The sequence below is a fragment of the Salmo salar genome, chromosome 19, assembly GCF_965601325.2.
Source record: "Salmo salar chromosome 19, fSalSal1, whole genome shotgun sequence".
Classification (NCBI taxonomy): domain Eukaryota; kingdom Metazoa; phylum Chordata; class Actinopteri; order Salmoniformes; family Salmonidae; genus Salmo; species Salmo salar.
The window spans coordinates 16,622,033-16,637,303 of record NC_138309.1 but is presented as its reverse complement, the minus strand read 5'-3'; positions in this window follow the sequence as shown (position 1 = coordinate 16,637,303).

Sequence of the window (15,271 nt, the reverse complement as noted above, 5' to 3'; positions counted from 1 at the left end):
TCAACATTTATTTAGGTAGGTGTAAAGATATAATGCATTATGTTGCAGGCTTCAAGCAAAGAGTTGCAGAAAATAGCACATGTTATGTTGATGTTAGGTGACTTAGTGACAAGCTCCAGCCTTACTAGTGAGAAACCAGCAAATGTAGGGTAGCCTGAGTGCCAGTTCGTTTTTGCTATCATGCCAACTCCTTGTCACTTTGTGCGTTTGGCTGGATAGAGAGCTCAAAAATATCTAGGTTAAGGGTGGTACAGTAGTTTGCTTCTGGTACCGCCAATGTTGTAGACAATTTTACCTCTTCTTTTCAAAAAAAGGACTGCTTGTCAGCGCAAACTTTACCCAATACAAACCAATACTGCCTTACAAAGGCAAAACACAGTAACTACACTTTTGGTCAAAATTGAGTTAAGACTGAAATCAGGCTTTGTAGTATCTGTTTTATCTTGTGACAAAGTTTCCTGGTTCAATTATGTTCCGTTTCAGAGAAAATGGAGTGTGAAATTTGCATTAACTGCAGAATCCAAGTAAAATCAAGGGAAAACCTGGTGATCTGAAAATAATATTTGAGTTCCAGAAAATCGTTAGCAATAGAGAGAAGTGTAAGGAACTGGTACCACCGTGTTTTGACTGCAGTAACCCGCTCTGCCATACAAAGGCAAAGAGCAGTAATTACAAAAACAGTGAAACTGAGAAAAATGGCTTTAAAGTTGATTTGCTTTCCAGACAAATATGTTGTGGGTAGATAAGTGAAGTAATTTTTTACGCATATCAACCATGACCACTGATTTAACCTATGGACCTTAAGTCAAATAAATCCAATTTGTAAGTTGCTCTGGATAAGAGCGTCTGCTAAATGACGTAAATGTAAATTACCATACAACGTCAAACAGGAAAAACAACAAGAAAGTTGGATAAACACATTTAGATAGTATATACTGCACAAAGTCAAAACATTTTTAAAGTATAAACATTCTGCGTGATGAAATAGTCCTTACCTTATGGTGAAAAAATGCTTGAGGGTTGCTACAATACAATATTCAAAAGATGAAAGCATAACTACATAACACCATTAAATACAGTTGGAATGTAGTTAGAACTATCAAACTGTTTCCATCAAACATAAAAACAACAAGAAAGTTGGATGAAAACATTTAGATTGTAGATACTGCACTTTGCCTTCGCATTACCCATATAGTTGTTTAAAGTCATACAAAGGCAGAGTGCAGTATCTGCATAGGTAAAATCAGTGGTCATGGTTGATATGCATAACAATTACTTCATAATAAAATGATACATTGTCACTTATCTACCTACAACATATTTGGCTGGTTATCCCAAAAACTTTAACGCCATTTTTCTCAGTTTCACTGTTTCCATAGTTAATGCGTTTTGCCTTTGTAGGGCAGAATACATCTGTACTCTTTTGGCTCATATTGATCCCACACTCGTACAATCCAATTGATGATAATCAATGTCCCTTTGCCATTAAAGGAATGGTGTGTTATACAGGTACTTTTTATAAAAACAGAATCTTACTGTTGTAAAAGTAAGCGAGATCTTACTATTTTTGATAACCAAACACTGAATTACAATGTTTTTAACCAAGCTGCATGGTCTAAATAAAGCTTTATAATAAAACAAACTTCATGATTAACTCATTGTACTTTGTTCATTTTCAACAACTGTGTAAAATGATTTCAACAAGAAAAGTTCAAAAACAGATGGAGTGAGACTTTAAATACAGTGCATTGTCCGTTTAAGAATGTTGCAGTTAACTTGCCATAAGTTACATATGTGAGGGGAAAATATGCAGAGTGGGAAGGAGGCTGTGCAAAGACTGAAATGAATGAGGCTGTATTTTAAAAACAATACATATGGTTGAACTGATAAATTCAAAAGGAATATCTTAAGTGTACTTAATCAAAACTGAGACATGCGAGCAACCATATTTTAACAATGTTTGCCAGGCGTGTAGCGCTGTTTAACATTATGTAAATGTTTTTTCCGTTTTGTGTGTCACAGCAGCGTGAAAAAGTTTTCCATACTGCGTGCATTTCACCAAGACCAAAACATCAGTACAAACATGAACAAATCACACATCTCTGAGAGAGAATATTATCTATCTTACTCTACACATTTAAAGATGAACCTGTGTTTAAAGAAGAATCTGGAGAGCTATGGGTTTGAGTTCCTTACAATGAGTGCATTATGGTTTTATTATGTGATCCCAGCTAGAATTGAACCCACAACTCACAATTGAACCCACAACCAATTGAACCACACAGGACCACACAAATCAATTCTATATAGCATTTCACAGAACATATTCATGCAAAATAACTGAAAGGCACATCTAAAGGCATGCAGGTTCCAGTGACCCTTGAACATACCTCATTGGGCACACACTGGTTAAATCGACGTTGTTTCCACGTCATTTCATTGAAATGACATTGAAAACGTGGAATAGACATTGAATTACGTCTGTGCCCAGTGGAACAGTACATTCAACTCCACTGAGACCTCAGACAATCTCTCCCATTGTGGTTTCTTTTTTTCTGGACCATATGTTTTAGATCTGTTCCATGCAGAGACGGGTAATACTGTAACGCAGCGGGACAGAAAATAATATTTTGGGCGACACAGATAAATGTGTTAAACTAAATTCCACGAAATGTGTTATTTTTCTTGGAAAACTACTACTGCCTGCTATAGATGTCTCCTGTAGTACACGATGACAAGGATGAAAATGAATCAATGCAAAGGTGAAATATGGTCATCTTATGTAACAGCATGTTTGGAGTGAGTTGGTGGGTTCCCCCACTCTTCACCATTACAAGCGCTCTCAGTCAGTTGGATCACTATCTACAATCTAGCCCTAGTTCCACATGTACATAACTGCCATAGAGAGCTTTTTTTTTTTTAAATCTGTTGGGCAGCAACTCACTGCCTTCCTGAAGACAATGTATATGAAACAGTTCAGCCTGGTTTTAGACCCCATCATAGCACTGAGACGGCACTTGTGAAGGGGGCAAATTACCTTTTAATGACGTCAGTCCAAGGTTCTGCATCTGTCCTCGTGCTCCTAGACCTTAGTGCTGCTTTTGATACCATCGATCACCACATTCCTTTGAAGAGATTGGAAACCCAAATTGGTCTACACGGACAAGTTCTGGCCTGGTTTAGATCTTATCTGTCGGAAAGATATCAGCTTGTCTCTGTGGATGGTTTGTCCTCTGACAAATCAACTGTAAATTTCGGTGTTCCTCAAGGCTCCGTTTTAGGACCACAATTGTTTTCACTATATATTTTACCTCTTGGTGATGTCATTCAGAAACGTAATGTTAACTTTCACTGCTATGTGGACGACACACAGCTGTACATTTCGATGAAACATGGTGAAACACCAAAATTGCCCTCCCTGGAAGCCTGTGTTTCAGCCATAAGGAAGTGGATGGCGGCAAATGTTCTACTTTTAAACTCAGACAAAACAGAGATGCTAGTTCTAGGTCCCAAGAAACAAAGAGATTTTCTGTTGAATTTTACAATTAATCTTGATGGTTGTACAGTCGTCTCAAAGAAAGCTGTGAAGGACCTTGGCGTTACTCTGGACCCTGATCTCTTTTTTGACAAAAATATCAAGACTGTTTCAAGGACAGCTTTTTTTAGATCTACGTGACATGACAAAAATCAGAATCTTTCTGTCCAAAAATGATGCAGAAAAATGTATCCATGCTTTTGTCACTTCTAGGTTAGACTACTGTAATGCTCTACTTTTCGGCTACCCGGATAAAACACTAAATAAACTTCAGTTAGTGCTAAACACTGCTGCTAGAATCTTGAATAATACCCCAAAATGTGATTATATTACTCCAGTGTTAGCCTCTCTCCACTGGCTTCCTGTTAAGGCAAGGGCTAATTTCAAGGTTTTACTGCTAACCTACAAAGCATTACATGGGCTTGCTCCTACCTATCTTTCCGATTTGGTTCTGCCGTACATACCTACACGTACGCTACGGTCACAAGACGCAGGCCTCCTTACTGTCCCTAGAATTTCTAAGCAAACAGCTGGAGGCAGGGCTTTCTCCTATAGAGCTCCATTTTTATGGAATGGTCTGCCTATCCATATGAGAGACGCAGACTCGGTCTCGATCTTCACGTTTTTTTTGAAGACTCATCTCTCCAGTATGTCCTTTGTTTGAGTGTAGTCTGGCCCAGGAGTGTGAAGGTGAATGGAAAGGCACTGGTGCAACGAACCGCCCTTGCTGTCTCTACCTGGCCAGTTCCCCTCTCTCCACTGGGATTCTCTGCCTCAAAACCAATTACAGGGGCTGAGTCACTGGCTTACTGGTGCCCTTCCATGCCGTCCATAGGAGGGGTGCGTCACTTGAGTGGGTTGAGTCACTGACGTGATCTTCGCCCCCCCTTGGGTTCGTGCCATGGGGGAGATCTTCGTGGGTTATACTCGGCCTTGTCTCAGGATAGTAAGTTGGTGGTTGAAGATATCCATCTAGTGGTGTGGGGGCTGTACTTTGGAAAAGTGGGTGGGGTTATGTCCTGCCTGTTTGGCCCTGTATCGTCAGACGGGGCCACAGTGTCTCCCGACCCCTCCTGTCTCAGCCTCCAGTATTTATGCTGCAATAGTTTATGTGTCGGGGGCTAGGGTCAGTCTGTTATATCTGGAGTATTTCTCCTGTCTTATCTGGTGTCCTGTGTGAATTTAAATATGCTCTCTATAATTCTCTCTCTCTCTCTCTCTCTCTCTCTCTCTCTCTCTCTCTCTCTCGCTCTCTCTCTCTCTCTCTCTCTCTCTCTCGGAGGACCTGAGCCCTAGGACCATGCCTCAGGACTATCTGACCTGATGACTCCTTGCAGTCCCCAGTCCACCTCGTCGTGCTGCTCCAGTTTCAAATGTTCTGCCTGTGGCTATGGAACCCTGACCTGTTCACTGGACGTGCTACCTTGTCCAAGACCTGCTGTTTTCAACTCTCTAGAGACAGAAGGAGCAGTAGAGATACTCTGAATGATCGGCTATGAAAAGCCAACTGACATTTACTCCTGAGGTGCTGACCTGTTGCACCCTCAACAACCACTGTGATTTTTATTATTTGACCCTGCTTGTCATCTATGAACATTTGAACATCTTGGCCATGTTCTGTAATAATCTCCATCTGGCACAGCCAGAAGAGGACTGGCCACCCCTCATAGCCTGGTTCCTCTCTAGGTTTCTTCCTAGGTTCCAGCCTTTCTAGGGAGTTTTTCCTAGCCACCGTGCTTCTACACCTGCATTGCTTGCTGTTTGGGGTTTTAGGCTGGGTTTCTGTACAACACTTTGTGACATCAGCTGATTATAAATAAATTTGATTGATTGATTGACCAAGAGAGAGAGCTTGCGTTAAATGCAATAAGACAACATTTACATTTTTACCGTTTCAGGGACTTACAGTTGAAGTCGGAAGTTTACATACACCTTAGCCAAATACATTTAAACTCAGTTTTTCACAATTCCTGACATTTAATCCTAGTAAAAATGCCTTGTCTTAGGTCAGTTAGGATCACCACTTTATTTTTAGAATGTGAAATGTCAGAATAATATTAGAGAGTGATTTATTTCAGCTTTTATTTCAGCCAGTGGGTCAGAAGTTTACATACACTCAATTAGTATTTGGTAGCATTGCCTTTAAATTGTTTAACTTGGGTCAAACATTTTGGCTAGCCTTCCACAAGCTTCCCACAATAAGTTGTGTGAATTGTGGCCCATTCCTCCTGACAGAGCTGGTGTAACTGAGTCAGGTTTGTAGGCCTCCTTGCTCGCACATGCTTTTTCAGTTCTGCCCACAAATGTTCCATAGGATTGAGGTCAGGGCTTTGTGATGGCCACTCCAATAGCTTGACTTTGTTGTCCTTAAGCCACTTTGCCACAACTTTGGAAGTATGCTTGGGGTTATTGTCCATTTGGAAGACCCATTTGCGACCAAGCTTTAACTTCCTGACTGATGTCTTGAGATGTTGCTTCAATATATCCACATCATTTTCATTCCTCATGATGCCATCTATTTTGTGAAGTGCACCAGTCCCTCCTGCAGCAAAGCACCCCCTGCCACCCCTGTGCTTCACGGTTGGGATGGTGTTCTTCGGCTTGCAAGCCTCCCCCTTTTTCCTCCAAACACAACGATGGTCATTATGGCCAAACAGTTCTATTTTTGTTTCATCAGACCAGAGGACATTTCTCCAAAAAAGTACGATCTTTGTCCCCATGTGCAGTTGCAAACCGTAGTCTGCCTTTTTTATGGTGGTTTTGGAGCAGTGGCTTCTTCCTTGCTGAGCGGCCTTTCAGGTCATGTCGATATAGGACTCATTTTACTGTGGATAAAGATACTTTTGTACCTGTTTCCTCCAGCATCTTCGCAATGTCCTTTGCTGTTGTTCTGGGATTGATTTGCACTTTTCACACCAAAGTACTATCCTCTCTAGGAGACAGAACTCGTCTCCTTCTTGAGCAATATGACGGCTCCTTGGTCCAATGGTGTTTATACTTGCGTACTATTGTTTGTACAAATGAACGTGGTACCTTCAGGCGTTTGGAAATTGCTTCCAAGGATGAACCAGACTTGTGGAGGTCTACAATTTTTTTTTCTGAGGTCTTGGCTGATTTCTTTTGATTTTCCCATGATGTCAAGCAAAGAGGCACTGAGTTTGAAGGTAGGCCTTGAAATACATCCATAGGTACACCTCCTATTGACTGAAATTATGTCAATTAGCCTATCAGAAGCTTCTAAAGCCATGACATAATTTTCTGGAATTTTCCAAGCTTTTTAAAGGCACAGTCAATTTAGTGTATGTAAACCTCTGACCCTCTGGAATTGTGATACAGTAAATTATAAGTGAAATATTCTGTCTGTAAACAATTGTTGGAAAAATTACTTGTGTCATGCACAAAGTAGATGTCCTAACCGACTTGCCAAAACTATAGTTTGTTAACAAGACATTTGTGGAACGGTTGGAAAACAAGTTTTAATCACTCCAACCAAAGTGTATGTAAACTTCCGACGTCAACTGTACATAAGAGTTGGGGGGAACACCCTATAAGTTCCAGTACTAACAAATCAGGGAGCGGACCCCAACACCCATAGGGTGAGCTCAAATTCCTTGACTTTCGTCTCAAGCCTCCTGGTCATAGAATCTTGGGGGGCCTTGAGTGCACACTGCAGAAGGAAAAAAGAATAGCCTGTTCAGTAACCTAGGCATGCTATTCTGTAGTCTTCATGGTGTCAAGGCATATTCCCTCACGGCACGTTGGACTTTCCCCATATGAAATATATGTTCTCAAATCAGCGCGTGTGATCTTTCTATAGAAAGGTTTTAAAAAACAGGAAAACCTTTGCCTGTCACCTTTAACATCTGGGGACATTAATCAAGATGCTGTCAAACCAACACTGAACCCAGAAAGATGATGAGTGGGAAGTTTTGTGACAGGCAGACAAGCAGCTAGCCTAAAAATTGCTTTCTGATAACATTCCATGTGGTTTGAATTTATTTAAGGTAGAGGATTGACTCCTTACTGACACGGAATGTAACTTTGATTGAGATAGAAAACGGGAGGCAGAAGCAGAAAAAGGGAGGAAAAAGTCTCTCACACCATTGAAGCATTTGGAACCCCTCCCCTATTTTGTACCTCTCTATGATGTTAGCTCTCATCCCCATCCCCATCCCCAGGGCTTCATTCCTCACAGAGCTCAGGTTGAATTCTGAGGACAAAGCTGCTACATGCTTCTGAATTTTCTGGATACTGTAAACCATAGTTGAATGAAAACAGACAAGAGGAATTGGACGTACCACAGCTGTGTGCCTAGGCCAATATAGCAAACTATTGATGCTTGACAAAAGTAAGTTATATGTTTGTGAGTGTGAAAATGTGTGTGAAAATGTCAAGTCTCATATTAAACTAGTTGTGGAGTTCACAAAGGAAATTCTCAGTATTTCTGCTCCCGAAGTGATGGAAACTCACCCTTGTTATGCAAACAACTTTAACACCCACATCTCCCCTATAAATAAACCATGAGACCATGTTGGTCAATTGTTGTTTGTCTATTCAGAGCAGTAGAAAGTGAGCAGACGTTTACCTTTAGATGTAACAAAATATGGACATAGCCTGTGCCTCATGTGGATGAGTTTCAACACTCTCTTTCATTCTTATATTACAGGGCTGGTTTTGTGGAGTTGTGCTAACTGAGTAATCTTACACAGTCTTCTTTAGATGTTACTTCAAAGTCAGCATACAGTTACAGTTCATATAAGGAAAGACATCTGTTGAAATAAATTCATTAGGCCCCAATCTATGGATTTCACATGACTGGGAATACACATATGCATCTGTTAGTCAAAGATATGTAAAAAAAAAATAGTTTTTTTTAAAGTAGGGGCGTGAATCAGAAAACCAGTCAGTATCTGGTGTGACCACCATTTGTCTCACGCAGTGCGACAAATCTCCTTTGCATAGAGTTGATCAGGCTGTTGATTGTGGTCTGTGGAATGTTGTCCCACTCCTCTTCAATGGCAGAGCAAAGTTTCTGGATATTGGCAGGACCTGGAACACGGTGTTGTACACGTCGATGCAGAGCATCCCAAACATGCTCAAATGGTGACATGTCTGGTGCATATGCAGGCAATACAAGAACTGGGACATTTTCATTTTCCAGAGATTGTGTACAGATCCTTGCGACATGGGGGTGTGTATCATCATACTAAAACATGGGGTGATGGCAGCGGATGAAGGACAAATCAATGGGCCTCAGTGTAACCGATGTGAAATGGCTAGTTAGTTAGCGGTGGTGCGCGCTAATAGCATTTCAATCAGTGACGTCACTCGCTCTGAGACTTGAAGTAGGGTTTCCCCTTGCGTTGCAAGGGCTGCGGCTTTTGTGGCGCGATGGGTAACGATGCTTCGTGGGGTGTCAGTTGTTGATGTGTGCAAGGGTCCCTGGTTGGGGCGAAGAGAGGGACGGAACCTACACTGTTACATCAGGATCTTGTCACGGTATCTCTGTGCATTCAAATTTCCATCAATTAAATGCAATTGTGTTCGTTGTCCTGTCCGTAGCTTATGCCACCATGGGGCACCCCGATTCATAACATTGACATCAGCAAACCGCTCGCCCACACAACACTGTCTGCCATCTGCCCGGTACAGTTGAATCCGGGATTCATCCATGAAGAGCACACTTCTCAGTAAGAGGATGTAAACAATTTAGGGCTGTCAGTGTTAATCAGTCAAGTTAACTTTTTGAAATTGGGTCGTTCCACCAATTCGGTGCCTTTTGGGGAGTGTTACTTGATCAAAAATTACTTTACATTTGACCTAGTTTTAACATTCTGTCATAAAGAGCACACATTCAACTTCAGAAAGAACATGTTTTCCCATTTCAAGAGGTTAAACTTTTAACTTTTCAATTCTTTTCAAGTTTTTGGAAATTGCAGACCTCTAGCAGGCAGGTGAGAAGTCAAAAGAGGGCAATACCAGCAATACCACATTAGAATGGCAATTTGCATAGCAAATCTCAACAATATTACATAATTTGCTTTATGTCTGCTTCAATGGCTTTTACATATAACTAGGCTGTCACGTCCTGACCATAGAAAGATGTTATTTTCTATGGTCAGGGCGTGACATTTTTTTTTTCTAGTTTAGTTTTTCTATGTTGTCATGTTCTAGTTTTGTATTTCTATGTTGGTTTTGTTTGGGATGATCTCCAATTAGAGGCAGCTGGTCCTCGTTGTCTCTAATTGGAGATCATACTTAAGTAGGGTTTTTTTCCACCTGGGTTTGTGGGAGATTGTTTTTGAGTATGTGTATGTTAACGCTGCCTCACAGTTTGTTGTTATTGTTATTCAGTTTATTTATATGTATGGCATAGTTTCACAGTGTAAATAAAATGTGGAACGAGACACACGTTGCACTTTGGTCCGCTCCTCCTTTCGACAACCGTGACATAGGCATTGTTAAATGAGGACTGATGTCAAATTTGAACAAATTATGGTAATGTTGTGTGTCCAAACATGAATATTAATGTACAAATTTAAAATTATCTAGGTTCTTCCACCATGTTTCCCATATATTCAGACTACATATTGAGATAATAAATGACAAAGTACAGTTTCTTATTACTAATATGGATATTATTTTAAAGGCGACCTTTATTCCAAGTGTTTATTAATTGCCCCATGGGGATGAAATGTGGTTTAACCCATTTATGTTGCATAACATAGTGTGTTGTCAACAATTCAATCATATTTTTCAGCAAAATAAATATTGTTAATTTAAAAAAAAAGTGGTCTTCAGCTCGTGGTCTTCAGCTCTCTGTCGGTTTCCACTGTTTGGAGTTTGCTAGCTGAACTGTCGAGTGACCTAGCTAGTTGGTGAAGGGCACCACTCATGGTCATAGATAGCAACCTAAGCCCCCATTCAGTTTGTTTGGCTAACACGAGCAGTGCTGTTTCTTCAAAGTGTGTTACCCCACCATTGAAGCAATATCTCCTTTTACATTCCCCTGTAAAAGATAAACAGTGTGTTTTTACCTTTAGCTACTTGATTTATACACAGTCAGCACATGTTATTAAAACATTATTAAAGTTGTTGCAAACATCTCCAAAAGCTAATTGGAGTCAGGAGACAGCTAACCTGGAGTCCAATCAATGAGACGAGATTGGAGATGTTGGTTAGAGCTGCCTTGCCCTATAAAAAACACTCACAAAATTGGAGTTTGCTATTCACAAGAAGCATTGCCTGATGTGAACCAGGCCTCGAACAAAAGAGATCTCAGAAGACCTAAGATTAAGAATTGTTGACTTGTATTAAGCTGGAAAGGGTTACAGATGTATCTCTAAAAGCCTTGATGTTCATCAGTTCACGGTAAGACAAATTGTCTGTAAATAGAGAAAGTTGAGTATTGTTGCTACTCTCCCTAGGAGTGGCCGTCCTGCAAAGATGACTGCAAGAGCACAGTGCTGAATGCTCAATGAGGTTAAGAAGAATCTTAGTGTCAGCTAAAGACTTACAGAAATCTCTATAACATGCTAACATCTCTGTTGACGAGTCTACGATATGTAAAACACTACACAAGAATGGTGTTCATGGGAGGACACCACGGAAGAAGCCACTGCTGTCAAAAAAAACATTGCTGCACGTCTGAAGTTTGGAAAAGTGCACCTGGATGTTCTACAGCGCTACTGGCAAAGTATTCCGTGGACAGATGAAACTACGGTTGAGTTGTTTGGAAGGAACACACAACCCTGTGTGGAGAAAAAAAGGCACAGCACACCAACATCAAAACCTCATCCCAACTGTAAGGTATGGTGGAGGGAACATCATGGTTTGGCGCTGCTTTGCTGCATCAGGGCCTGGACTGTTATCATTGCTATCATTGACGGAAAAATGTATTCCCAAGTTTATCAAGACATTTTGCAGAAGAATGTTAGGCTATCTGTCTGCCAATTGAAGCTCAACAGAAGTTGGGTGATGCAACAGGACAATGACCCAAAACCCAGAAGTAAATCATCAACAGAATTGCATCAACAGAAGAAAATATGGCTTCTGGAGTGGCCCAGTCAGACTCCTGACCTCAACCCGATTTGAGATGCTGTGGCATGACCTCAAGAGAACAGTTCACACCAGACATCCCAAGAATATTGCTGAACTGAAACAGTTTTGTGAAGAGGAATAGTCCAAAATTCCTCCTGACCGTTGTGCAGGTCTGATCCGCAACTACAGAAAACGTAAGGTTGAGGTTATTGCTGCCAAAGGAGGGTCAACCAGTTATTAAATCCAAGGGTTCACATTCTTTTTCCACCCTGCACTGTGAATGTTTACACGGTGTGTTCAATAAATACAAGAAAACATATCATTGTTTGTGTGTTGTTAGTTTAAGCAGACTGTGTTTGTCTATTGTTGTGACCTAGATGAAGATCAAATTGTATGACCAATTTATGCAGAAATCCAGGTATTTCCAAAGGGTTCACATACTTTTTCTTGCCACTGTAAATATTCTGTGCATGTCAACAAACAACTCAATTCCCCCCAGGGAACAGGTGGGATCCCTTGCTCCTCACAGGGAGCAGAGGTGTAGTCTCCCCCTTGGTCCTATGTACCGTAGGCCAGGGTTAAATACTATAATGTTTGGGGGTCCCGCTGCGTTTAATGGGAATAGTTCAATCCACTGCACAGGGGGAAGCAGCCCGAGTCCTCAGAGATGAGATACAGTCTCTGTTGGCCAAGGGAGCCTTACATGTGGTGCCATTGGGAGGAAGCTATTTCTCGCCCCCCACCCCCCAAAAAAGGGGGGGACTATCCTGGTTTACTGCACCTTAACAAGCAGCTGAGGAAGTTGGAAGAAGTTAAGCTACAGTAAAACTACCCATAAGAAAAATATAGTTTACTCAACTCAAGTTACTTTGAAAAAGTAGTTCACTCACTACATCTAAACTATTTTGTGATAAATGATCATATCTGAAATGTTGTAGACTACATATTGCAAGAACATATCACTCTGGAGTTAGATGTTAACATAAGGTGTAACTTTGCCTATTAAACACAAAAACTAGGTTTCAAGTGAATTTGGCAGGTCTGGTGCTGAAAAAGAAAGGAAATTATTGCCTATTTCACCCATTCCCATTTTTTCCGGATGCCCCGAACAATCGGAAAGGGGATTCATCAGAGGAAATGACTTTACCCCAGTCCTCAGCAGTCCAATCCCTGTACCTTTTGCAGAATATCAGTCTGTCCCTGATGTTTTTCCTGGAGAGAAGTGGCTTCTTTGCTGCCCTTCTTGACACCAGGCCAACCTCCAAAGGTCTTCGCCTCACTGTGCGTGCAGATGCACTCACACCTGCCTGCTGCCATTCCTGAGCAATCTCTGTACTGGTGGTGCCCCGATCCCGCAGCTGAATCAACTTTAGGAGACAGTCCTGGCGCTTGCTGGACTTTCTTGGGTGCCCTGAAAACTTCTTCACAACAATTGAACCGCTCTCCTTGAAGTTCGTGATGATCTGATAAATGGTGGATTTAGGTGCAATCTTACTGGAAGCAATATCCTTGCCTGTGAAGCCCTTTTTGTGCAAAGCAATGATGACGGCACATGTTTCCTTGCAGGTAACTATGATTGACAGAAGAAGAACAATGATTCCAAGCACCACCCTCCTTTTGAAGCTTCCAGTCTGTTATTCAAACTCAATCAGCATGACAGAGCGATCTCCAGCCTTGTCCTCATCAACACTCACACCTGTGTTAAGGAGAGAATCACTGACATGATGTCAGCTGGTCCTTTTGTGGCAGGGCTGAAATGGAGCGGAAATGTTTTTGGGGGATTCAGTTCATTTGCATGGCAAAGAGGGACTTGGCAATTAATTGCAGTTCATCTGATCACTCTTCATAACATTCTGGAGTATATGCAAATTGGCATCATACAAACTGAGGCAGCAGACTTTGTGAAAATTAATATTTGTGTCATTCTCAACTTTTGGCCACGACTGTAGCTGATACCCAAAACCGTTTTTTTTTTTTACATTTAGTTTCATTAAAGAAAATTAGTAAACACATTTTTCTGAGTAATCGCTTGTCACTAAATACAATGCATTATGCTCATGTGTCTCAAGCATGTTATAGAATGTTACAAAACACTCCTAACCAAATCATGTTACATCAGAATCCCATTCTGAATGATGTGTCTGCTCTAATTTTTTTATTGCACTGTCCCATATTTGCATAGTTTTGTTGTTGTTGTGTACAGCATCAGTCAAACATGGATTTATATTCATACATAAACAACACAAGCAAGATCACTGAATAATTTTATCAATGGCCCATGTTTATATGCATACACACATCAGCTACTCACAAAGAGGTTGGTTATTTGACTACTTGTACTATAACTTGTGCCTTCCTGTATTATACTTATGCTACATGATTTATTCTATTCTACTGAGCCATTTACTTTATGTTTTATTCTTATCTTTTTAATTATTACTATTCTGTGGCATTGAGAAGGAACCTGCAAGTAAGCATTTGTTGGACGGTGTATACCATGTGTATCCTGTACGACTAATAAAACTTGAAAGTTGTTTACTTTCAATGAGGAGGTTTTATAAACCGCTCACATGTGCACTGCACCTGTAAATGGTGAGGTTCAGAGAGAGCAGCAGCACCCACATACTGTAGCCAAAGGCCCTTCCAAGACTTCATCCAACTCTTAGAACCAAGCTTAACTTATCACAAAAGAATTTACGAAACACATCCATGAATGATATACTGCAGAATACCAAGGCACATTTTTGGAACACCCAACAACTTGTTTTTTTTTGCCTGGATGAAAAGGTATTTTTGTTTCTGCTGTCTAAATTTAGATCAAGGTCTAATTGGAATGATGAAGTAACTGTGAGAAACTTAAAGGTTCCTGGGAGAATTCAATCTGGATATAATTACATAGAATTAGGTCACCTTCATTAATCAAATCTATAGTCTGTGTATTCTTAAGTAATGAATGAGAATATTGGTGTATGGTAAAGTAATGGCGCTTTGTTTCATAGATGTGATTGAATCTCTTCTCTTCTCTTCTCTTCTCTTCTCTTCTCTTCTCTTCTCTTCTCTTCTCTTCTCTTCTCTTCTCTCTAGAGTCCACACACAGCTTTCATGGGAAAGATTGTGAACATTATGGCTTGAGTCAACACTAAAAGAAAGACTTTGGTGTCCTCTGCTGGCCCGGACACACACACACTTTCAAGGAAACAATGATATTTACATTTTAGTCATTTAGCAGACACTCTTATCCAGAGCGACTTACAGTAAGTAGTGAGTGCATACATTTCATTTTTTAATAAAAAATAAATACAAATTAAATAAAAATTCCATACTGTTCCCCCGTGGGAATCGAACCCACAACACCATGCTCTACCAACTGAGCCACACAGGATATTATTGAAGTTGTAGTTCAAATTACAGTATACACACTGTCTTATTGTCAGTTATACACTGATTGCATTACACAACCTCAGATCTTTGTCTCAAAATGCTTTCAATAGTTTGTCACAACAGGTGTAGACCTTACAGTGAAATTCTTACTTACAAGCCCTTAACCAACAATGCAGTTAAGAAAAATAAGTGTTAAGAAAGTATTTACTAAAATAAAATTAAAATAGAAAAACAACAAATAATTAAAGAGCAACAATAAAATAACAGTAGCGAGGCTATATACAGGGGGTACCGGTACAGAGTCAATGTGCGGGG